The sequence below is a fragment of the Andrena cerasifolii genome, chromosome 10 (genome assembly GCF_050908995.1).
Source record: "Andrena cerasifolii isolate SP2316 chromosome 10, iyAndCera1_principal, whole genome shotgun sequence".
Taxonomy (NCBI): domain Eukaryota; kingdom Metazoa; phylum Arthropoda; class Insecta; order Hymenoptera; family Andrenidae; genus Andrena; species Andrena cerasifolii.
In genome coordinates this window covers 9,907,078-9,933,016 of record NC_135127.1, presented here as the reverse complement: position 1 = coordinate 9,933,016, position 25,939 = coordinate 9,907,078, and the positions used below count along the sequence as shown (strand labels likewise).

The 25,939-nt window shown below is 47.9% G+C and overlaps 1 protein-coding gene across 1 annotated transcript in view; it reads right to left on the bottom strand.

Moving 5' to 3' along the window:
- LOC143374438 (uncharacterized) overlaps positions 1-25,939 on the bottom strand; it is a 122,441-nt gene that overhangs the window by 42,261 nt on the left and 54,241 nt on the right. The gene's annotated exons all lie outside the window — the stretch shown is intronic.

Here is a 25,939-nt window from a genome sequence, read left to right as displayed (position 1 = left end):
TATCTACGACTCTCATATTTTTTAAGTCGGCGTCTCATCATTTGCACGGTGTAAATCTGGCGCCGGCTTAAAAAATATGGGAGTCGTAAATTAAATAAGAGACAAATTTATTTTTTACTTTTTAGTGCATTTTTACTATTTTGAAGTCGATTTTAAATTTTTTAAAAAAATTTTATTCAGAGAACGGTACGAACAAACAAAAAAAAGTATACACTGCTACAGGTATCAGTTTCGTAGATGCCCTACGACAGGCTGGGTGTTGTATTACCAATTACGAGGAAATACATCATAACCACGGTAGCAGTTTTTTTTTTTATTGATAGTATTCGTTTACTGCTCTAATTGCCAATGGAGAAAATGGAGGCAACAGAACGATGAAAATATACCTCTCTGATATTTCGTAATTACACATGTTGGGATTATTAAGTCTGAAATAAAAGAATTCCTATGAAGAAAGATTAGAAGCTACTTTGCATGGAACACTTTTTTACTTGCCACTTTCTATCCAGCGTTTATTTATCGTTCTAATTAGATATTCCAGTCAGGGAGAGACGCTAGAATGTACGACAATTAAGGCCCGTTCCCAGCGTTAATCTAATCGCGCGAGTAAAGTCCATTTAGACCGCCAAGTATCCCTTTAAACGGATAAGCCATCTCAGGGTATTACGTTCAGCCTGGAAAACGTCTAATCTTGACGCTACCCAGTTTCCACGTTTACGCTCGTCCATTCCGCCCGAGTGCAACTTCCTTTCTCATCTGCCCCGAGCACGTATCCATTGCGCAGCACGCTCTTAGAATTCTGTGCACCCGAAGAATCACCAAAAATTTCTTAATACAAGCCCTTACAAATCGACGATAAATCTCTGTTTGTTTGGTCTCCAAGAAGCGGGATACAGTTTCTGGAAGCGGGGAGCTCCAACATTGATTTACCGTTTTCTGAGAAACTTTCCGCCGAAACATTTTAACGCTATCTCGCCCGCTGGCGCCCCCAATCCCTCCGTGTTTCTCCCGGAGATGCTTTCTCGTATGATTTTACCGAAGCTCTTGTTTGGCCTGCCATTTCTCCGCGGTTTTATTCAGTTTTCGGCCCAGAAAGTATCTGTCGACGCGAACAGACGCACCATAATGTAATACGTTCCTCCTCCCGTGTCTCTCTCCTTCCTCTTCTCCCTAATTTTAAGGAACCGCTGCTCCAGAAATTTCAAGCAGAATTCGTTGCTCGCTCCCAGATGATTCTTTTTACCATTCGCGATCGTCATCGATTCCCCACAGCGTTTCAGCGCCTCGGCAAGCTTGAAAGCTTCCATCGTCGCGTTAAATATTGATTTTGAGGGGAGGGTAGCGCGATAACCGGTGAACACTGTGTATTTTTACGGGCGCGGTGTTTTTATAGGGATGCTTAAATAGCCAGTCGCCTGCCGCGCGATAGTCCGTGGCTAGGTTTGGTATGGACTTATTCCGAGAGGAACGTCCCCGCGAGAATATGGCCCCACGTTTCCACCATCCCGTGGGAAACAACGGTAATATGGCTCGCTGGACCAGCGATATTGGCAATTCCTCGTGGCACGACGGAACAATAACTCTACTTTGGGGAATTATTGCCCCCTTTCCTCTGTCTAATTCTTCCTCCAATTATTCAATACACACCGCGCATTCGAGTGAAATGTATACACCGAGTTCTTCATTGATATACGAATCTCAATGGGAGATACGTTTTATATTGACAGTTTAGTTCCCCCGGATATCCACTCCGAAACTTATGACTGAGCAAAGAAATAGCGACGTGGATAATACATCACTGTCAGAAACTAACAAACCAGTGATAGAAACAGTAATTCTTCGGACGTCCATAGTGGAACAGTTTTATATACCTACGCCGAGGACTGCAGTAGTTTATACGGAAGCTAATTACACGATGATTAAACGTTTGCTTGATTACCCACGTGTGCCCCTCCACTTTGCCAGCGAATTAATATTCCCAGCTTAATCGAGCTTCCTCCTTGCTAAACGTTCCGCTCGCCCGAGCGAAGTGGCGGGCCGCACGAAGAAAAACAAGCGTCCTATTGGGGCTGATTGCAAGATAACCCCGGTCTATTGGCTATTATGCCGCTCGCAGGCAAAAGTTTCGTTCCCCGGTGCAACTGCTCCCCGGGCAAACAGCAACGGTGAATTGGAACGCAATAAAATACCGATGAACCGCGCGCACACGCGGCCCCCGATTGCCGGTATAACATTACAGAATCGAGCGCGGGGTGCGAAGGGGGCGGTTAAACGCCCCCTTCGATCGTGCCTATCAAGAGTGAGCGTTTGCGGGAAGAGACTGCTCGTAATCCAGGTTCAGAATATTTTTCCACCGCCTCCCTTCCTTCCAAACGAACCACTCGGAGCCACTATCGAAAAGCCACCATTACCGGTGCACATACAAATTTTCATCAAATCGAACCACAAACGTGGACGCTGTTAACCACGCCGAATTGCCTCGAATAAAAGCGGTGGCGAACCGTGGTCAACGGAAGCTTATCGCGTTTTCTCCAGCGATTAATTGTCTGAAATTGGGGAAACGAGAATTCGAATTTTCCGCCAATCACGAATAGCTGGGATCATAGCCATTTTTCGTTCCGCTTCGTCGAAACTCTCCATGCCATCTAAAAGCATCAGTTCTCCTAGAATCTCGCTGGATGTTTCGCTTGCCTTTGAAACCGGACGTCGAAGCCAGGCGTAATTTGAATTTGAACGGTAACTAGCACGATCCGGCTGAAACGTCGAGGGAGGCGATCGTCATAATGTTTCAGACAGCCGCTGCGAATGCGGCGCACGTGGAAAAGTAATCGGGACCGAGCTGCGTTGAACGATGGAATCGGTCCAATTTCGTGGATCGCTGGTAAGTGAAATACACTGGATGGGGCCGCGTATCGGAATGGGTGTGTTTGAGCCCGGGCCGCGGCCTAATTACGTGGATAATTATCGCGGCTGATTGGTAGGCGACGTTGGTGTGGCCCACTAATGAATATGGATAAATCGTAAGTGGCCCGATATTGGTTTTCGCCGAAACGGGCCGCCGTGCAATATCGCTGATTTATGGGATCGACGGTGCGTGGGCGGAAAGCGCGCGATCATCGTTCGGTCCATTTTTGCCCCTCGCGAACGCACAGTGGAGAGGATTTGTTATTGATAACCCGAGGGAGGCAGGCCCCGTGCATTTCGAGTTCCACCCTCCGAGTGTAACTTTCGCAAGCGTTCCGCGGAGCGTGGATAAATTTGGGTGTTTGCGTAGCCTGATTAGCGGGGCATCGTTGCGAGCACGCGTTCGCTTGCTGGCGTCGAAGACGGAGGTGGTGCCACGTTTCATTGACACGTGGCTTGTAACTAGCCCGCGTGCCATTTTTTCACAAACTCCCGCGCCACGTAGCGCAATCAACGCGATCCACAAATTCGCGAAGCTTGGCTGCGCGGCCCATACATATTGTCCAATTAACACGGCTCAGAATTAACGTAGCTCCGTGTAAATCACGGCGCGCAGTCGCCTAATTCGTACGGTGTAATATTTGCGAAGCTACCCCCGCGTGCAGTTTAATAACGCGCTGTCTGCCGCTGCAGCCTGCTGGCCAATTCAACTTTCACGAGCTTCGCACGCGGAACAATCAGTGCTTCCCTTCAATTTCGCGAAGTTCCCGCGTCGCGCGTACAGCTTAATTCGCGGGGCGCTATTTTTGCTGCCGCCTGAAAGGAACTGGGAGAATTAGTCGACTCCGCTGTTTCAATCTCGCTCATTATTTATTCAACCGCGAGCCGGCGATCATTGAATCGGATAATAATCGAATTCAGAATTAACAGAGGCCAGATAGGAATTAATAAACGGAAATCCGCAATTCTTAACTGCACTCTCAGTTCGAGCTCCAGTGATCTGCGATCGCGTTGCAAAATATAGTTCCCTTCTCGTGGAAAGCTCTTTCGATACTACAGAATCCAGAAAATTTGCAGTTCAACAATAAATATTACACGAAATGTGTACAACCACGGTTTGCCAGTGTTTCCCAGGGTCCAGGCAAATTCTGCAATGATTCGTTGCATAAACGAAGGGAATGTTCATTAGGGGAACTATATCACGGTTGTATAACATAAAATCATCCGTGACAAACGCATTACCGCCATAACATTCGGCCATGCTGAAACAAATGGAGCCGCAGGGACGCGTTACAAGCGCGTCCCTAAATGCGATATAATTACCTTCGGCCGCGATATTCATTTCGCATCCACCGATCATTAACGCATAATCACGGGCCATAGCCGGGATTTTATCGCCTGAAACCTGGGCCGGCAAGCAATCACGGCTCTGCACCTGCGGAGGGCCGACGAATGAAAGATTAAACAACCGCCGACGCGGTTGTGATTAAACCAACGTGCTGGTGACTGCGGTAGAATTAAATATTTGCTGAGAATTGATCAATGTTTCGCGCGTGGGGCAGAATAAAGAAGATGCTGGGCAATAACACGCGCGTTATTGCCTGTGTGCAATGGGCGTTGCGTCGCTAATTAGAATTTTCGGGCCGGATATTGACTTTCGCCATCCGCGGCGATACAATTGAATTATTATTAACAGCGGTGTTTTAACCGATGTTTCCCACAGTTCCCGAAGGATATTGATCACGTTGCGTTTCTGCCACAAAGTCCTGCCACCTTCAGGTTTTCAATTCCCCCGGAGTTCTCCGGGGCGTGGAAGCCGCGAGAACGGCGGCGCGTTAATCTTCGGAAATGTCGCGAGATATATCGCGAGCTGCAGAGCAGTTGAGCTCGTATTAGCGGCAATTGGGTCGGGGGAGGGCGTGATAAGAACGGGGGATGTAAACTGCGAAGTTGCCAGCTTGGAACCGATCGTGTAAGCAGCGGTATCGCGTGTAACGCGCCTTAAGGACCTCCCCGATCGGCGTTCGAGTAGAAATTTGTAGCGCGAGCTTAAGCCTCGAACCTGCGGGGCCGAATTTGGCCCCGAAACTATCACAGGCGCCGGGGATTACCGTGGAAACTTCTTGTCTAAGCTCTTACAACGACTTCCCTCCATTCCAGATCCTAAAAACCATATTCCCATTCGTAGCTTCTTCTGCGCGCATTAAGTGACAAGAATTTGCATTACTGATGAAGCATGGGCCGTCTGTCTTCTTCATTCTTCCGTGGATTTTTTTCCCGGAGGTCTGGTCGGTTAATAAAATTTATTTCAAAGGAAGAAGCGAGCCTAGAGACACCACCGTCGAACGATACTCGCTGACTCGGGGAGGAACGGGCCGTTCCTCGCGTTACCCAAAGGCCAAGGGGGAGGGAATTGATTTAATCTGAAAAGTATTCGATCCCTCCGACAGACGCGGCACGCGCAAAAACTTGCGAGGCTACGTCGCTGGCCTTTAACAAGGGGATTCTTTCCGCCATCAGCGGGAAGGAATTCGCGTAGCCATTCGTTTCCTCCAACCCCCCAGCACGAAATCCTCCCGGGAGAAAGTTCCTTCCTCTGTAAAAAATTATTCCCCTGTCCACCCCCACTGCCGAGCTCGTGGGGATTTTTCTTTGAGAACCTATTGCCGTGAACGGAATGCTCGAAAATTCATTAAACTCCTTACGTCCTCTGGCTAAAGGGGACGCTCTCGCAAATGAAAATGCCTCCCTTTGTCCCGAAAAACTGGACTCATCGTCGCGAAAGACTTACCCGCGTCTCGTTCGATTCCTTTGAACAGACGCTCGCCCTTTGTCGCGCTCGAATATTTAATCGACGCGGCTATTTGTCTGCCGTAACGAAAGCTAACCAAATCCTCTCTCAACGCTCCCTTTGTTTCGTTTTCCATTAAAATCTCCGCCCACGGACGCTGCAATGTAGACACTTTCTTCGTCAAGGGATCCTAGGCGAACAACTGAATCGAGAATATTCAACGGCGAAGCGTTCCCGGAGCACACGTTTCCAAACTTCCAGAGTTTCTTAAAAACGAAGCCTCGTGCGAGCAACTTTTACAGCATCTTCTCGATTTATTCCTCCACGGAGAATCCCCTTTGGCGGACTCGCCAGGCGACACACTGTACTTTCCTTCGATTCGGTCTCGATTCCTTTATCGAGGCGCGTAAAAGCGCCGTAAAAGCGCGCGTGCGTGAAGCTACGTTCGCAATGGATCGCCATCGAGGTATTAACATCCCTCCACCCTCAGCCTGGTCCCCGCGTCGAATACTTGCGATCTTTCGATTGTCTTGCCGTGGCCATCGCTGGATACGGGGCAGAAAATAATCGCTGCTTTTACGACGACCCTCCTGGGACGACTTTCTTTACTCCGCTCGCGACGCCGCCATTGTTCTTCGGCCCCGTCACTTAAAACGCCATCCCCGTCGACTGACGTCGACTGGTTTATTCCACTGGCGGGGACGTAAAAGCGAAATAAAAAAATACGAGCGTCCGTCGCTGTGGTTCCGTCGCTATGGCTTATCGTTACAGTGATACGAGTTTTGGAAGGGTTGAAACGATCGGGCAGTTGGGGGTGGCTTGTCGTTGATACGCGGGCCTGTAAGCACGAAGCTTCACCGTTCGAACTCGCCCGTTTGTCAAGAATCTTGTAATTCCTCGGTTCTCGTTAAGCTGGGGATTTTTACACCTTTGAATTCAATGATGGATGGATGATTAGGGTGGCTCTTATTCGCGAGTTTTGAATTTTCATCTCCCAGAATATATTCCAAATAATAAAAACAAATCTGTGTAAAGTTTGAATAGGGGAAAAGGAGCTCCTGGTCCTTTCAACATTGAAATAATTACTTAGAAGCGCACAACGTCGATTTTATTTAATTATCCTCTAAGTTATTGATTAAAGGGGTAGTCCAGTGTAACTGCCCATTTTTCAACGCCATCTTCCGGAATTTATTTAACAAAAACTATAAATTTATACTATCTGGCGCTTTGCCTGCATATTAATGTAGGTTTGTAGTAATACTCAGAATTTTTTTGTTCTAGTTTATTGCACATATACATAGATATATTCGGAGGCATAAAATTCTTAAAAAAAAAATTCTTTTCCAGCGGGCGTTGGTGTGGGAACTTTTCTAGTCACACAAAATCGGAAAACTAAGATTTAATTTGGTTGAAAAAAAATTCTGGATATAACTTCAAACATATCTTAATATGCAGGCAAAACGTCACATACTATAACCGTACAGTTTTTATTAAATAAATTCTCAAAGGTGACGTTGAAAAACGGGCAGTTATCTTTCATATTGTATTCCTTTTTCCCTGGGGTGTGCCACGAAGAAACTCTTGAAAGAAATTTCACCTAAATAAAAGCCACCCTGATGGCGATCCATTTAAAAGAGGGGGTTGCAAGAGGAATTCTTCCTCGAGATTGAATATCTCCATTGATTAAGTATAATTACAAATTATTGTCATTACGCGAGGTTTTCTCGTGTTTAAGAAACTGTTAGCACTAAGGGTGCTCCCGAGGTCGCCCAGGTTTGCCCCCGACGACGCCATTACGTCGCGCGCTGCCCCGGTAGATCGTCGCGGTATCTCAGCCCGCTTCTATCATTTCTTATCGCCACTAGCCACATTTCCTAAGATAGAGAGAAAATAATCGCGACCCCTGCGATATTCTCGGCACGGTGCATCTCTTTTTCGCTCCGGTTGCCATGGGTTCGCGGCGTCGCTATTATTCTCCGGAGTCTCAAGCGCGGAGCTTAAAGCCCCGTTTACAACAACGCGCGCAACGAGCCTGCCGCCTCGCGTCTCTGAGAGAGGACTGAGTAAACAGACTGCAATATTCGACGCATGAAACTGTGATGAAACTGTGTTTCTACTTAGACTCAATTTTCACTGATAGATTCCCAAGCAGGAGGGTGGTGCATTCCTAAATGTACGATCCAATTGTACCGATGTGAACGGTTGCTTGAAATTCATGCGTTGCCTTGTTTGAATAATATATTTGCGACTAGAAGTTTCCGCGAATACTTCTCCCCGTGATAAATGCTGATATACAATGGCCACGTCTTTAAATAGAGGGTGGAGAAGAGCGATCGGCTGCTCTTTCCGCTCCCCTAGGCCGTTCCTCCGCGGTGTTCAAGTAGATACCCTCTCCCCTGTAGTTTCGTAGCCGTGAGGTGCGATATCGTCTTAAGTTTGCCTTAATTACGCGTTTCTAATTACTCGCTGCACGGGGGTGGATGCGTTCCCGGGCGCCTCGCCTGAGATACTTTGCATTTAGACTCGTTTACAGTAATTTCGTTCACGGTGCTCCTACTGTGTTACATCATTAGCAGTTGATTAGTCGATACTCGTTAATCAAAGCACGATCGATAGGCAACAAATTTCGCCCCTCTGCAGGAATAATTTACCGCCACCACAGTCTCACTTCGCGTTCACTCCTTCCACCAACGTTCACAATGAACGACACAGATCGTGTTCGTATAGTTCCAACATCGCGACTGTGGCAAAAATAATCATGTAGCATCCACCACCGGTGTACTCACCGAGCATCCAGCTTTTTCCCAAACGCATCTCGAAAAAAAAAGACAATCTTCCCTCGCCGAACGCGAAGGGACTCGCTCCCGAAGGAAAAGCGGCGCGCAGAGGCTCCGGCTTTAATATCGAGCCCGAGCATCGCTCGTTATTAACGGTTTACGGAGAGGAGAGGCGGAAGTGGGCGAAAAAAGGGAGTGGAAGAAATGAAAAAACGCCACTGCCTCGACCGTGGGCCCTCTTTAAGCTTTCAGCGGTGACGAGTGCTTAACAAAGTAGCCGGGGAGGTCGCTTTGAGGCGGTGGTTTTAGTGTTATCACCGTTACGTGTGCCAAAATCGCAGGGAGAAGAAGCAGGGTTGGTGGGGCGATGGGGGATAGAGAAAAACAGGATCGTGGAAACAAAACGCGCCGAGCAAAAAGGTAGGATCGGCCGGGGGCGCGGTTCGAGCTGCTCTTTCTTAAAAGGGGTGAGATACACCCTCGTACCTCCTTCTCTCCTTCAACCCTCCTCCTCTATTCCAACCCACGAACGAATGGGAAATTCAATTTGCCGCTCGCCTTTCTTATTTGATCGCGCGCAAACACAGTGCCCCTCGCCCCACCCCCTTGGCGCTCGTCGTGCATTTTTCAAAATCAGACCACCGCGAGGGAAACACGGGACGAACGCGAGCCCGCGGTTTTAGCGTATCGCGGAAACGAAATCGGAGGGTAGGGAAGGATCGTCGAGGGTGGTCCTGAGCGGGTGCATACCCTCGCGGAGATCGATAAGACGAGTCCTGGATTTTTTCCCTTGGAAGGGGCGGTGGAAGTGGTTTCATCTACTCGATACTCGAGACGCATTCGCGTCGCGTGGTTCGGAAAAGTAGGTTGATTTAATTGTCGCCCTTGCTCGCGAAAGCTACTCGAATTCTTGAGGGACTTCAGTGGAACCCTTGCGACGAATATGATGTGGTTGGTATCTCCGGAATTGATAGCATTCGTGGAGATTTATTCGTTGCAATTGATACTCTGCATTGGAGTCCCTTTACCCTCATTCCAGTCTACTTTCCGCCGTGAAGGGGCGTTCAAGAATAATTGATGGATGAAACCAATATCAGTCATTTTCTATGACACGTTCTAATACTGAAAAGTGAAACTGCTAGTGGAATAATTAAAGCCTGTCCTCCAGAGGTCTCAAACCACGTGTCAATCTCTTACACCCAGCATCCCCAGAAATATTCACAATTAGGGTAAACTGTACAATGATTGGCACCCTAAGCGGATATCTCAATTGGACTGTCTACATTTTTTTTGTGAAGTTTTATATGGTCTTAATTTTCAGTTATTATCAATGATTATGGATTTCTCATTAAAATAAAACATCTTGAGTACCTATTAAGTCTTTTACTTTAAAAATATTCAATGAAGACCAAAAATAGGCATGAAAGTACAATCATTGGCACCCTAAAATTTGAGGTTACATAGAAAAACATATGTACTTAAAAACGAAGTTTAAAGTGTTCAAACTGGCTATTTCATTCACTATTAAACACCTACAACACTTAGTAAATCTGCATTTCAATTCGTTACTTAGTTATAAAGCGACAAAATACACTTACCTACCCCTCATCAAAATTTAAAAAGAACGCCTAAAACTCAGCCCTTTGTCCCACTTTGTGGTGTTGCCAGATGTAAAGAGTGTAGTTCAGCTACTGGGCTTTGCAGTGTTGTAGTGAACGAAAAATAAGAAATTGTGAAAAAGTTCTTTCTAAGCTTGTACTTCTTAATATTTTACTTTTTAATCAGAAGTGCCAATGATTAGTGCAGTTTACCCTACTCTGATCAGGGGCGAATAAATTCAGTCCGGAGAACTCATCTGAGAATCAATAGAGACGGTTTTGTTGATCGATCTCTAAGGAAACAAGATTAACGGTGCGTACATTGTTGATGTCGATGGCCACGGAGTCAACAGAAGCATTCCTCTGACAATTTTCATCGGGAACCCCTAGATCGCTGGCTCGCGTCAGCCACGTCTCCGCGCCTTCCACGGCTATCCTTCGAGAGGCAAAGTTTCATCGAGTATCTGCTCTTTCCATCCCTCGCCTCTTATAACTGCCTGTTTCGCCCGTGTCGAGGGGCGTGCGCCACCCTCGCTGATTCTCCATTTCATCCCCTTCCACCGGCTCGTCCCGTTCACTCCCCCGTTCCATTCACCCGGGCACGGCGTCGTTTCCCTTGTTTCTCTTCTGATACAGTCTACCCCCGTCTCGCAGCGACAATAAACGTCGTTTAATCAGGTTAAGAGGAGAGTCTGGAGCCTTGCCAGCCGTGTACTGGGTGTTTCGAAACTGCGCGCGTACACACGCAAACCGGCGGACTCTGAGCTCCAGTTCTGCGGTATACGGATCGGTTAGCGTTCGAATAATACCCCTTGGAATCGCGGGGATAAATGTCGAGTGTTTAACGGTTCAAAGAAGGCGACGATGCTTGTGCTCTGCTACCGTCGATCGATCAAAGAGAGATCGATACACTAACAATAAGTAAGTGGAGGTAAATGGGAACGGAATGGTCCATTCTTCGACATCACCACATACTTCACTGTGCCAGGTTTTCCAACTACATTAATCCAACCACGATACTCCAGCTGTACCATTAACAACCCCATCATCCCAACGTCGGAAACTTGGACACCTTTCCTCGAATCGCAATCATTCCAACACTCCTCGTGTGTCTTGGGACAAACCTATCAGGCTTCTTGTTTGTGAATTACACGCGTATCGGAGGCTCGATGTGCACGAAGCAATCGCAGGAAGATATCGACGTGATGACCGTCTCTGCGTCAGCGGAACGAGGGGGGATGGAGCTCCTTGAAGAGGCACGATCGTTGATAAGCCCTCTATCCGGTTGTCCGACGTTAATCTAGGCTCTCCTGTCACGGCTTCTTGCCCCTTCACAATCGATGTTGCGCCTGCAATCGACCGGCAACGATGTAACGCTCCAGATACTTGGTATTGGCAGACGGGGGGACGCCCAGCTCGGACATGCGCCATTTCTTGCCCATCGTGGATGACGGGGACGGTGATGTTCGCACCCCTTTCCACGGTCGTTCGCCTCGGCTGGATTACTTTGACAAAGAGAGCTGGCCAAACTGATTGGATGTCGGCGAGACCTCCGTGGCTTCCCGTGCTCGGTCCCTTCCGTGGCCCACCACGATGCCAGGGAATCGCGGAAATTTTCCTTTATGCTGATGGGATGTTTGTACATTGAGAGGGTTCTTTGACTCGCGCCGAAAGGGAGGCAGAGATATCCCTGTTTCGGTATTGGATGAGGGTTCTTACAGATCTGTTATCTTTGCAGGCAAATTTTTAAATCGGTAGGCGACACAGTGGATCCATTTTGGCTATAAATGAAGGGTAAGAAGATAAAATAGGAATGTCCATTTTCCGTGATTTTGCGATTTATAGCATATTCTGTTGGTCGCAACTGGGACTACAGAACTGTCGAATCACAATTAATAAAATAAGCTGGTTACTTTGTTTTGATAATAATAGAAGTGGAAATTTCTTATTTCGTTTCAGTATGCTGCTCCGTTCAAACCTGAAAAAGTATTAAAATAACGGAAAACAATTATTAAATTTATTGCTAATTTTTTCCGATCCCTGATTACGGTATAAGCTTTATCTTATGAAGAATACAGATCGAGTAACCCAGACCTTCTTTCTTTACTAGTGAACCAAAGTATTTAAACTTAATTTTCTCGATAAAGCTATTTTGTAACATTCCCTGTTTCCTCATTACCCTTCAAATGTAGAATGAAGTCAACGTGGTCAGTTAGAAGGAGCCTAATTCCAGAAAAGAAATATATTCTTCCGAAAATATCTCTGCTGAGCATCATAGCCTACGTGTATGGCTCAAGAAGAATCGATAACTACTGTCGAAGATTTTAAGGCAGGCACTCCTCTCCATTGCGAGAGACTATATGCAACCTGTCGAGGTTGCATCGCAAGCTTTCATCTCGAGGAGGGGCGAGGTGGAGAGTACACAAACTTCATTCCCCTTACGTTCCGTGGTGGCACGACTGTTGGGGACGGTAATAGGAGGGAGGGATTCGTTTCGAGTCGGAGGATCGTCGGTCGTTGGAGAAAAAGGAGCTAATCAGTCGAGACTGGATCGAACGGAGGCCAGAGCCAAGACGTGATCTTCGCCGTGACACTTTGAGTGCAGGCACTCCGAGGGTGAAAAGTGGCCGTTCTTCGAGGGAAGGGATCCTCCGTGAGTGACGGGGACGCGTGTCCAGGGCGACTGGTGTCACCTTCATCCCCTACTGCGTCGATGATTGGAAATTGCCCCGCTTTCCCCGACGGCTCGAGCTGGATGCAGCTCGAGGAAGAGAGGGAACGAGTGAAAAATAATAGTGACAGGAAAAAGGAGGACGTAGCCAAAGTTGAGCTGCAAATTGTTCATTAAGGTGTCAGCGCGAGCACTGTGGGGAAATAAGATTCGACAGGGGCCATCCCTCCCCTGGCGGTGCAGTAGGCAAAGTACTTGGGATTTAATCTAAATCTTCACCGACGCCGCGTGCCGCGGAAAATAAGGGAGCCGGCGAAAGAAACTTTTCTCGTTAGAGGACAGTCCCTTTTCTGCGGCTGGGGTCCACTTCGGGGAGCTCGATTATCCTTCTTTAAATGCATACCGACGAAACGATCAGAACAACCGCGGAAGAGGGACTTAATCCGACCTGTCTGCACAGACTTGCTAATTTATGTTAAGGCAAAACACGCCTGGGAACTTGAACGACTCGGGGTGCTTTTCTCACTCCTTTTTTTTTTAACGTTCTTTGATCATTGTGAATGTCGCGGGACTTTCTGCTTGTCAGATGCGAGAGTCCTTGGGGAATTTGGAAGCAGAGTGTCTTGATGTTTGAAGATAATTGAGATAACGGAAATTAATAAGTCTACAGATGAATTTTGGGAGGAACAAGTGGCTTTAGTGTCGCGCTTGCTCAATTGCAAGCGGGCGTCTAACTTGGGGAAAGAATCGAGGAAGAGATTTAAGTAGGAATTGAGGCACGACTAAATCGATGGACTTGTCACGCTCGGAAGTTGCAGAATTTTTCCACCTACTTTCACGAACCTCAATTCTGTTTATGCTGAAAGTTTTCTTCAAACCCCGACGCAGGAAAGTCGATAAATTCAAGCATACATATTACAGTCGCGAGCTATGTTTCTTCGAGTCGTGTAACCAAGTTCCACAATAACTTACCGCGAACTCGTTCGTTCCACTGCGCCAGCCTGACTAATCCTCCCTGAGGGGTGAAACGAACCCTGGTAGTTCTCCCTCGGGGGGATGATTCGAATTATACTCGATGCGTCGTGTCTCCCGACAGTCTCGATAACTTTACGGTAGAACAGTCGAACGAGACTAGAGTTTCGTCTGCGGATCTTCATCCCTTATTCTCTACACTGCGAAATAGTGTAGCGAATAATCAAAATAGGTAGCAGAGGTTAAGTATCAGTTAGCTATCAGTTTAGGTATCAGATTTGAATTAGCCGAGCACTCGTTCGGTAAACGATCGAGGTTTAAACTGCAGTCTAGACTAATCCCGCGGTTAATCTACTTTCCCCGGTGCGTATTAGCGGTGTATATCAGTTGCCCCGTAAACCGTGGATTCCCGTTTCGAAACCATCCATTTAATTCCCGTTTCGGAACCATCCATTTAATTCCCGCACCGTGGGCCACGTCAAGACAAACTCCTCTTCACGCACCCCGCACACGCGTCTATTATTTCAAGCATTCTGTGTCACGCAGCCACCGCACGCGCACAGAACTAACTTCGCCTTCTCCATTGTAGTTGTCTCTTAGCGTGGGTGCTTCCAGCAGAACTTTGTCCCGAAGTAGACTAACCCCCCCTCGCCCGTTTCGTGTACTCCAGCGACGATTCGATGCCCGAACTCCATCGACGACTATCGTTCCCCAAGGGACTTCCAATTCTTTCATCTTAATTCATCGAGCCAACGAAGCGGCACGGCTATCCGGCGATGCTGGAACAATTTTCCACGCGATTTCCGCCATCAGTCGATTCGGATTAAACCTGACTTACGCCTTAGTGTTTGCCGTGTAGATCGCGGCTCAAAGAAACCGCGTTTGCCGCGCAATAAACCGCGACGAATGGCGTACAAGGTAAACTCCCTGGGAAAAGGCAGCCACCGACGGCGTCTGTTAGTAATGGAAGCATCTCGAACGCGCAATGAACACGGGGAAAAGTCGATGCTGGCGGATCGACCCAGCAGCGGATTCCTCTCAGGAAGTCTTGTACATCTCAGCGTTTAAGTTTTTTACCTCGCGGCTTACGTCGAAACGGATTCTGCCAGATGAAGCAGGAAAATAATAATAAGAAGCATAAGAGAATGGTATCCTCCGCGGAGATGGATTTCCTGGGATAAGGGTTGGAATACGAATCGAGGCTGCGGTCTACAAGGGAGAACTCTCGTGTCCCTCGATATCGATGGATCCTTTTCTTTCTTCCTTTCAAGGGGTAGTGGACTATTGGATACGAAAAATCGTTAGTTCCTTTAACGCTAAATTACTTTGATACCGAATAATCGTTATAGGCTTTTCACAATTTATTGTGGGCACGTTTTCGAGTAATTACAGCGAAAAAAATCATCGGAATCTATAAAATTGTCGAAGTTATTAATCGGTGAACCCCGGTACGGCGCGCCGCCGCAGGTGGTGTACATCGATTTAGGTGAGCCAATCATGTGAAAGCAAAATGCTTTGGGGTGAGTACTTTATACACCAAAATCTACAGAATGAAACTTTGCCGGTGAATTTGAATAAAAACTATGGAAGTTACACACGAATCAATTTTTCCCCACATTTTTACGGAAATAAAATCGCCTTAAATCGGTTATAAAATGTTTTACAAACATCCAAAGTTGATGCAGGAATTTCACTGTGTAGAGGAAGGAATTCTACACGTCCAGTAATAATTTCAAGTGAAAATATTCATTGGTTCAAGAGTTATGATGTACACCGTGTTTGAAAATGGTGTTTCGAGAAAAACGGCTTCAAAGTTAAGCTCCCTACGCCAATCCCGCTCTGCGAGGCCGTTGCTCGACGGTGCACTCGATTACGTTCGCTGCTATAACTTCTTCGTGAAATTTTGTTTAAAATGTTCATAAAGAATAAGACTTTCACAATCAGTAAAAAACAATCGATTTTCCGAAGCTGAAATAGGGTAGATGTCCTATTTACTGTCAGTGTCCCTATTACTGCCACTTTATTTATTTCACTTGAAAAAACGTGACGTATAAAGAATAGACGTATAAAGAGTGTACTATAATAATAAGAAAAACAGTCCCAATTTTATGATAATTCCAAATTTTCTTTTTTACACTATTCTTTATACGTTGCGTGATTATTAAGTAAAATAAATGAAGTGGCAGTAATAGGGACCCTGGCAGTAATTATGACATTTACCCTAGTCCACTACCCCCTTAATCGAGCTTCCGAATCGAGCTACCTCCGCAGGGATGTCCTTTTAATTTCATCCCCCGTATGAGATTACTAAGGATTCTTTAAAACAACAGTCCTTCCTCTCTACATCCAAGGTATAATAATTACACGGAATGTTTTCCAAAGCAAGCACCAGAAAGTGGATCTCTCAGAAGTGTATTCTCCACAGAGGTGGCGAGACGTGCAGTTGATTAAGTATTATAAACTCACCGTATCCTTCTCAACCACCGCGATGCTTCCTCCCCATTCCCCCCATTAAACGGACCGCGAAACGACCATCCACCAAAAACAGGCCACTCGGTTCTCCCAAAAGGCCTTCATCCTCCCTCCTCAAGTTAACAATTCCGTTCCCATAAAACGTCGGAATTCGGTGCCGCCTGCTGTTCTTGACAATCATTGCCACCAGTAATGGAGCGCTTTTGTCTCGTCCCTGTCTCGATCTCTGCGCGATCCGGCACTGTATCCCCGATCTTCCGATACGGGCTGCCGTTGAAAGCGCCGCTCCAACCCCCCGTCGCCGCGGTAATTATAACATCTGACCCGCACCCCGTTCGTTCTGCTCTGTGGAAACGTCACGGGCAGACGAAACGGTGCTCCAGCCCTCTTGTCGCCCACCCTACAGATGTCTCTGTTGCTATTTGCGCCGACGGCAGGGGGGGGGGAGGAAAATGGCATCCGGGCTAATTCACGTTCCTTTGCCGGTGACGTTGCCCAGGCCGTGTGCGGTCAGTCAAGATGCATATTCGGACGCGTGTTTCGGGTGATGCATTAGGCGTCGTTCCCGTGACGCCGCAGCGACGGGGGAATTTGCGGGTGTCGCGGCGGTTGTTTGGAAACGGGAGAATTGTGGCCCACTTGCCGCTCGATTTATGGATCGCCGCTGACACGTTGTTTCGCGCACTTGCACGTTTTATCCCCCACGGCTGCTGGCAATTGCTCCGGTGACGCGCTCCGGTCCTCGCTGGGCCCGGTGCTTTTCGTGCGGTTAGATTTTAGATCGTGAAAGGTGTAGCTGTCGACGTTAAAGACTTGCGAGCCTAACTAGTGGATGATACGGTGCACTTCCGTTTTGTTATTTATGATCGTTTGCTCCTCGGGATTCTTAATCGAATCCCCCGGATTATCTGAATGAGAGCAAAGTTAGGAATCGAGGATCCCTTCGACATCTTCGAAGAGACGCGAGCAGCTGGTCCCGCGTGTACGCGCAGTGTATCGGGCTTGCTTCCCCGCCGACACAATGCTGCTTCGATTACCGATAATCCGGCGATAAGGAGGGGGATGGATAATCCGTGGCAGCGGATGATCCGAAAATCCCCGACAAGAGCGCCATGCTTTATTACCATTATGAGTAGCCGCCCCTCTTAAAGTTTCAAGTTTAATCCAGAAAGCGGTATAATCCATTCGTGGATAATTGAGTAGTTTGCCGTGACTTTAAGGCGGCACGCCTACGCGAAGCGGCATCGCGACGCGTCGAAACACCTTGCGCGCGGGAAAAGCTCGAATTCTGCATACCTGCGAAAGTGATTGCTCCACTCCCGTGGGAATTCCGGCTGCGGGTGAAATTCCAGGCCACTTGTGGCCACACCCTCGTCGAAGCAGCTTTATTCATGGCGAAAGGAGATCAAATCGGGGGACGTATTTGTTACCATTTATCGTCACTCGCGGCTACGTTCCGTTGGCAAAGAATTCGCGAAGCTGGGAATAAATATCGAGACGATAATTGGCTGTCAAAGATTCCTCCTTTTGCAAATGCCCGCGAAGATATCTCTGTGATCCACTTGCGGGAGAATCCAGCGCGAGAAATCAAAGTTGAAGCGGCCAGCGTTGGTCCACGTAGGATCCAGGTCAGCTTTATGCAAACGAGCGCTGGGATTTTATAAAAATTCATAACATTCCCCCAGCTTCGCTGCAGGGGACACAAACTGTTTAACGAAACATTCGAGAATGCATCCCACTTCGCGTCGCACTTGATACTCGTTCCGTGCCGGCTCAAAGACCACTGGAAAGTGCAAACAGCCATTCGCTTGGCTTCGAACTTGCGTTTCGCGTACAGCGACCGTCCCTCCTTCTCCACCTGTGTCCAGTTAAATTTTTGTACGCACGGATGATATATATTCGACCGCGATTAACAGAGATTTCCCGTTTTCCCGAGGCAGAATTGCCCATTTGCCGCGCTCAGCTAGACCGTTGCCGGGTATTAAATTAAAGCGATAAAGCAAAACTAACCCGGCGTTTTATTAAGAAAAAAGCGTGCCGCATTAATCACGGCCGCAGTCCCAGATCTGTCTCGCGCTGCGCGGGTTACTTTATTACTACGTAAACTGCGTTTTCATTTCAGGGCGAGCCAGTCGGTGCGGCAGCTTAATGCACAATCGATACGATCGCCGGGGATTTCCCTCGCCGCGGGGGACAAGCTACAAGAATGTAGGAAAATTCTGATTCCTCCCGACGAAACGGTTTATTCGTCCAGGAGACTCGGCGCGACACACTCTTCAACCCCCCCAGTTGCAAGTTTCGCAATACAATTATCGAATCACACTGCAGACCCTCGTAATTAGAGAAACTGTAGGTAGGTACACAGTCTCCTGCCAGCCACTGACGTCAAAATCATTCGCTCCACACAAGATTGTGTACAAGGGCTGTTTCATTGTGTTCCCCCGGAGTCTCTTGAATGGAGGAACCACCCTTGGGCGAAGTTCGTCAATTAGAGGATTGTTGACCCGTGTGCATAGGGTGTTCTGGTGTAAATCAGGCAAATTTTACGTGGCTTCGTCGAAGTAGACAGGGAAGCATTGATAGTCAGTTGTTCGACGAACAATTTCAAGGGTAGTTAAAAAGGTACGGGAAGTGATTTCCAGCAGCTTCGCGGGAGAACACATAACTCCATTTTTTAATATTCCTGCACAATATTTATAGAATATATTCATTAATATATTCCCTAAACGTAAGAAGTATAGTAATAATTTTCAACCTCATAGTATTATAGAAAAAATTGTCTAATTTGGTGCGGTTTTGAACGTCTCAGGGTGGCTCTTAAACGCATGGTTTCACATCGAGCAACCCTCAGACCTCTCCGCGTCAGAATCTCTACTCATTTCCACCCCCTGCAAAGGGAAATCTCCCACCAGTTCCCCTACCTTTCAATTTTGATATCAGTATTCCATGTTCGTTGAAGCCCTCCGCGTATTTGCGAAACAAGCATGTTGCTCGTGGTTCATTCAATCGCTGCTGCATTGAAATTAGCTCCCCAGGCAATGGGAAAACGTGGCCATAAGGATTGAAAATCGAACAGACGCGACAACTACTCCCTGGCGAAGAAAACGTGCCCCTCGAGCACAGCCATTCACACCGGCGACGGGCATGTAAACGCAATCTCTGTCTTCGTCCCGCGAAACGTCAATGCCACCCCATTCCTCAGCCACGCACCCCCGTGGCGCTCAGCGCTTTCAATGCGTTCCACGGGGTTGCGGCGTCACGTATCTCGCGCAGCTTATAACAAGAAACTTCGCCGTGCACGGTGGACGTTATTTCCGTTCGCGTGGACCGATGTCGCGTTAATTTTTCTTCGACCCTCCCCGGCTGTCTCCCCCGCCGCCCGGTATCCAGCCGGAATAAGGGGGTGGCGAGAGTTTTGAAGCGTCCCACGGGGAAAATCCAGTTATCGCGAGTGGACCGGACTCGACGCCACGCCATTCATTCGAGCCTCGCTGCGGGGCTGGATGATAATTGCTTTAGAAATCGGCGTCTCCGACGTCGTTTCGTCGCCCTGGAAATCCCGGGCCCGTCAAATTGGATTTCATGTACCCGAGTGACCGGTCGATGTCACTGATCGACCCGATTCCAGCTCCTCCACCCCGCGTCTCGCGTTTCCTCGCGAATCTCCTCTCACCACCAATTGCCCCATTATTGTGGAATTTCCCGAGGAAATTGGGGGAATTATATAGAACGAAACTGTAGGAACAGCAGAGTTTGTAGTTTGTACAGATGTGCGAGTTATTTAGGGACTTTCAAGTGTTTTGTGTCCCATAATTATAATTGATTTGACTTATTTTATGAAGAATCTTTCCACGGTAAATTTTGCCTCGGCGTGTTTCCAACAAGAATACTGCAGCGATGTCACCTCACAGTTCGGAGCCCAAGATTAGCGTCCCTTAAGACACCCTATCTACCGGAAAGTGCAAGGAAGGACAACAATCAAAGGGCCAAAGAGGATCAACCCCCTTTCGTCTAGATCGAGTGTCAATTCGCTCTAATGGAAGTCATTGCGTCTGAAGGTGGAACGAGCCCTCTAAGTTTCCTGTTCCTATCGCGCCGTCGAGTACCTCGATCCTCTAATTAGACGCGACATCGGTAATTGCGCCGTTCCAGCTGCTGCGCCGCTTCGAGATCTCGTTTTAACCTGGATACGTAACGAAGCCGCACGGATACGATAGGATTTTCAAAATATAGCCTCGAGGGTTGCTTCTCTATCCTGTTTTAGAACTGTTTACCAGGATTTCACTAGGTCCTGATAATTTCGAGACTCGTTAGCGCAACAATATCGTGGGATTAATTAAACTAAGCCAGGTCGAGATATATTTTTCAATAGAGTGCATCTAATAATGGGAATCCTTGAAAGAATTTCCAGAAGCTATATACCTAAGGATCTTATTACATTCAACCCTAACAATTGAAGCTCAATTTCACCTCCAATTGAAGCTTAATTTCACCTCCAATTGAAGCTCAATTTCACCTCCAGCAGAGAGCAATTAGCTTCCTATTCAATTGCAAATACCATTGTACCTGACCAGAAGGCTTCCTTTTTAACGGAATCCTGATTTGGTCAATCGTCCTCGCATATCAGCTTACAAATGTCCCAGCGATTGGATTCTCACCGACTCTGTAACCAAAGCAGTCGCCACTAAATGGACGCGTTCAAGTGTCGCGCGAGACCTCCTCCAGCCATCGAGTCGCGCATACTCGTGCTAATTAGCGATGCAACGCAACTCGTCGCGCCCACGCGTAACAGTATCGAGCGGATAAACGGCGACGGTTCGATAGAGCCGCTAGTTAACGGAGTTAACGCCGTTAACGAACTCCTGCTCGAGGTGTCTACGCGACCGTCCGACCGGAATGCCCGGTCGAACGCGAATTTTCCCTGTAATTATTATACGTATAAATTACTTAGTCCGTGTGCGACGAAACTTTCCGCGCTTGCAATCGAAACAACTGGCCCGACCTGTCGCATGACTGGCATTGCCTGCGATACGCTATTGCGCGGGGAATTTCTCGAGTTTCCAACTGGCGTTCAATTGCCAAGTATTGAACGTTATTGCCCGCGAACGATACCATGGGAAAGTGGTTAATTGGTACCCTGCCTGGCTCGTGGGAAGTTCCGCAAGTGGGGTTTAGGAAATTTTTCTTCTTTTCCTCTGATGTCTCCTTTGTTATAATCGATCGATCTCGGTACAGAGGATAAACAGGTGATTTACAGAAGGTTTGTTAACTGAGTAATAACCACCACTTGGCATTTAAGTCGCTAAACTTCTGAAATGTGATTAAGCTAAAGCCCATTGGGGATCTCCTAGACATCCAATTTACGTTTCTTCAGCCTTCTATCTAAATCCGTATAAAATTCATCTGCACCTTAAATCCTCCCACACAAAGTCACCAAAGTCTTAAATCGCTCCCTGCTCTCGATGCACAGGTACGTTCGACCTATCCGATTCTCAGCAGACAGTGAATCGCGATCCGCGCAGAGTGCGCCATAACCGAAGCGTAATTGAAATATATTTTTATTCCCAAGTCGGTCCGGAGGCTTTACCGGTCGTAAAGCGGTGCTTCATAAAAATTTCTCAAGGACTTAAAAATAATGGACTCGAGTTAAGGCCAGGTTAAGATCTGGTCTACCTTCTCGCTTAGCCGCCTCAGCCAGCGTTTTACGGAGCGGCCCCGCGCGAAACGGCTGCTTCGGGCTGCGAAGTAAGTGCCACTAAGCAGCTGCATCGAGCTCCGCGAGATTCGAGGTTGCCCACGGCCCGAGGATCCACCCTCGCGGGGGCCGTAAACGCGAATCGCAGAGCCGAGCGGTACGTTCAGTTTAATAATGAATTAGGATGGCTGGCCAGGACGCGTCCGTTGCATCGGGGCGCGAATGAGGCTGCTCGTCGTGCCTGAGGCGCCCTTATCGAAGCTTCCGATGCGTTTAACGCCCCATCGATCCATCCACCCCCTTTCCTGCCCGCTCGGGCACTCTGTACCGCTTTTTAAACATCGACCCACGAGCCGGGAGCAAGAGATCGCTCTCTGGGACAGGGAAATATTGGAATCACGAACGGAGAAGTAATACTGTTGATTCTTATTCAACATTTGCCTTCGATAGCGCGGAACGGCGGCCTTCTCCCTTCGCCCAGGAAACACGAGACAGACGGGAAATGATAAACGTTTCCAGGACGGTATCCTCGCCCCGCTGAGAATACGTGAATTCGCGACGAAAGATCGCCGTTTAGCTTCGATGTATTGTTCCATGGTCTCCCTGGGTACACCTTGAATCACTTTCCTAGTTTCTGGTCCACCTACCCTTGCACGCGCTTCCGCTACGCCGTGAGATTCTACTGCATTTCTCTTTGTTTTTTCGAGGGAACCTTTCTGCCACCTTTCACCCCTTTGTTTTATTTCTCATCGTGGTAGGATCTTGCAGCGCGAGGCTCGGCCGTCTTATTCTCGATCTCTTTGGTAAAAGACCGGATGGAACAATGGCGAGCGCGAATTGAATTAAATTGTTATCGAGATAGAAATCACTTATCGAGTTACTTGGTACCGTCTCCCGGTAGAACTTGAGCGCTCTCAGCTCGAATTTGTCGATCCAAGTCGGAGGTATTTTTTACCAGGAAACAATACGAATGTTTCGTTCGGCGGAGGAATTGGCAATCCGAATAATACCACCGGAGGAAAGGCATTGAGCGGGGAGAAAGAAACTCGAACAACGACTTCGATTAAATCCTCGTGCTCGGGAGTGTTTCGTTCAAATGGAACTGGTATTCAAAGTAAATCCCATTCGAATCGACGGCCGAAGGAGCCCATTGGCTCGCGAGTAAAACCGTTTACTAGCGTTATAAAGGCGCAAAAGAAAAGCTCGACGAATTCGTCCCCTAATCGATGCCAGCGTCTGCGATCGTCTCTGTGAATTATGCACCACTTTCGAGCCACCACCTTTCACGAGAATGGAAGAGGCGTTGTTTAGAATTCAAGCGATTCCCTTTGTCCGCAAGGGAGAACGCCGAGGGCACGGGAAAAAATTGCATTTCGCCATGGAACCATGGCGAGTCTCCAAGGGTGAGCTGTTCAAACTCGCAGCAGCCATTTCTCTTCGCCTGAAAGAAGGATTTCGAAGTTTGATCCAGAGCGTCGATAATTCCTTAAGAGTATTACGACTTTCCTCCGGTCGTATTCAACCCTGACCACGGTAAATGTTTTCAAGAACTTCACGACAATGGTTTACAGCAAAGTGGGGGTTGAAAGAGCTGGGGTCCCATCCCCTTACCTATTTCGTTCGAAGAAGCCCGGCAGCGGGGTATGAACGAATTCAGAAAGAAGGTCCTAAAGTATCAGAATTTGCAAATTTTCAAACAAGTCCAGAAACTACCCCTTCGACGCAGCACAAGTAATCACGTCCATCATCGACAGAATGCAGCAGCTGCCATCGCTATCCCAACTTCAGGACTTCCCTCGGCTCTGAAATCCTCGAATTACGAAGATTGAAGAGGAAATCAGGGGGACGCAGCGCTATCACGAGGGAATTAACGCGAGCATCGTGGACGCCTCGAGCGTCGCGCAACGAGATTAAAAGTATCGTCGCTGGCCGGGCTAATTCGCAAGAAATTCATCGAAGAAACGCGTCTGTGTAGGTGAGACGGGCGGGCGTGTAAGTAGTCCATGGGATACGCGCGATTAAATGGTCGTTCCCTTCCCTGTTTCCAACCCGGTCTTCGTCCAGGATTCGCGCTTACACGCCGCTACTGAATAATGCAGCTAGACGCCGGTATACAGGAACAACCGGCGCGGTAATTACCGTCGTTCCATTGAAAAGAAGTTGGCTTGATCATAATTTCGCCATTAGCCGTCCAAGGGAGTGGGCTGGCTGGCCCTGGCCCGCGGAAAAGGGGGATGGACAGCGGGAAGGGAGTGGTTGGCGAGGTTCGAGAAAAAAATAGGGGGAAAAGGGTAGGAACACAGGTTCGTGGAACAAAGACGGCGAAGAAAAGGATTCGAGAAAGAAGTTAAGACGGAGAAACGCTGGGCGGGCGGTTCGAGGGTGGGGGAGAGGGGATAGAATTAAGATGAGACATAAAAGTGGGCGAAAAGAGTGAGAGCGGGGTTGGTTGTTTGAAAAGGAAAAAAGGTGGAAGTAATTCGCGCAGATACCGCCTGCAGATATTGCATTTTTATAAGGCGCGTACCGTCTTCCTTCCTTCCTTCCTTTTTCCTACCCCCGTTCGTCCTGCCCGCTTTTATTCCCTTTCAGCCGGCAGAGACGCCGGTTAAACTTCCCCGTGGACGATGCTAACGACGATGCGATTACCGTTCACGGTTCCAACCGCTGTTTAGAATAATTCACTTGGCACGATACGCCGTTTTACCTTGCCTTTCGACTTGCTGGATCTATGGGCGGGCGAGCGAGGGTCGGTGGGAATCGAGAGCTGCCCGGGTAGACGGTGGAAGTTCCTTTTAATTAATGATCTACTCTTCGAGATCCTCGCGAGACGTGTAGAGATATTTATTTAAACGTGCTTGAGAGGTTTAACGGTTATAGAAAAGCTGTGGCACAGTGTTTCACTCCAATCTACTCAGTTCATTGGAATTTCGAAGGTGACGTTTTCGGCTGAGAAAGGGGCGGTTCGTGGCGGTGTGTTCGTTAAATTATAGGGAGTTCGAAATCGAGAGAATTAAATGAACGCGAGTGACTTCTAACTAGGAAACACATTCTGCTTGCAAATCTATAATTCCTCGTTGCAACGTGGAAACGACAGGCCCCTGCTGTTCTACATTCACGTCAGAAAGCGCACGGTATGGGTATTATATTTCAAATATTCCTCATACTTTAAGTGAGTCAAGCAGTTGACAGTCCAATGGTAGGAAGTTCGAAAGGAAAGTTCCCCTCGCTGGATTCTTAACTCCGAACGGAAGTAAGGGTATCGATATAATTTCCCTCAAATACAACTTCCCTCTGTCTTTCCACGAGTTCGCGATCCCCTTCTTCGCAGGAAGCCGGCTGTCTCGAGCGAACCAGGGAAAAAGAGCAGAAAGGGGGTAACTTTTGTTCGTACCTGGTGCAACGGGCGCGCGTCGACTTCGTTTGCGGTGCGATTCCATTTGTTTGGGAATTTCCTGTTTCCCGTGGAAACGATTGTCGAACACGTGTCTCGGAGAAGGCGTTCACCGCCTCGCGTTAACTTCCACGATGCTAATTACCCGAGATCGCTGTTCATATCCCCATACGCGCAGCCATGAATATTCATACCGCTCTTGATTCTTATGCCAGCCATATTTCTGTGCTGGCGGTTGTATGTTAATTATCTTCTTAACAGGAAATTCGCGGTGGCATCTGGAAAGCTTGTTACGCGCCACGCGACTTAGTATTCTGCTTTTTCAGCGTATGCTCCACGGAGCGGGGCGTGCGAGTTCCTCGCTCCACTCTTCCGTCTTTAGAATTATAATACTTAATGATCTGTAATCTTATTTTGCTGCTAGTGGAGGCGATGAAATTTCTTGCTCGATTGATTAATCGAGGTTAAAGAATGTCGAGGGATAACGATCTAAAGGAAATCACGGTGTATTCAACGCGTGGAATTCAAAGGATTCCAGCCTGGATCCTCGAGCATTCCATTCACTGCAGTATCGAGCACATCTTTTCAAATCCTCCTTTCGTTATTTATAGGGCTCTGTTTAAATACATTTACTGTTCCCCGCAAGAGGTACTCTGAGTCTTTCA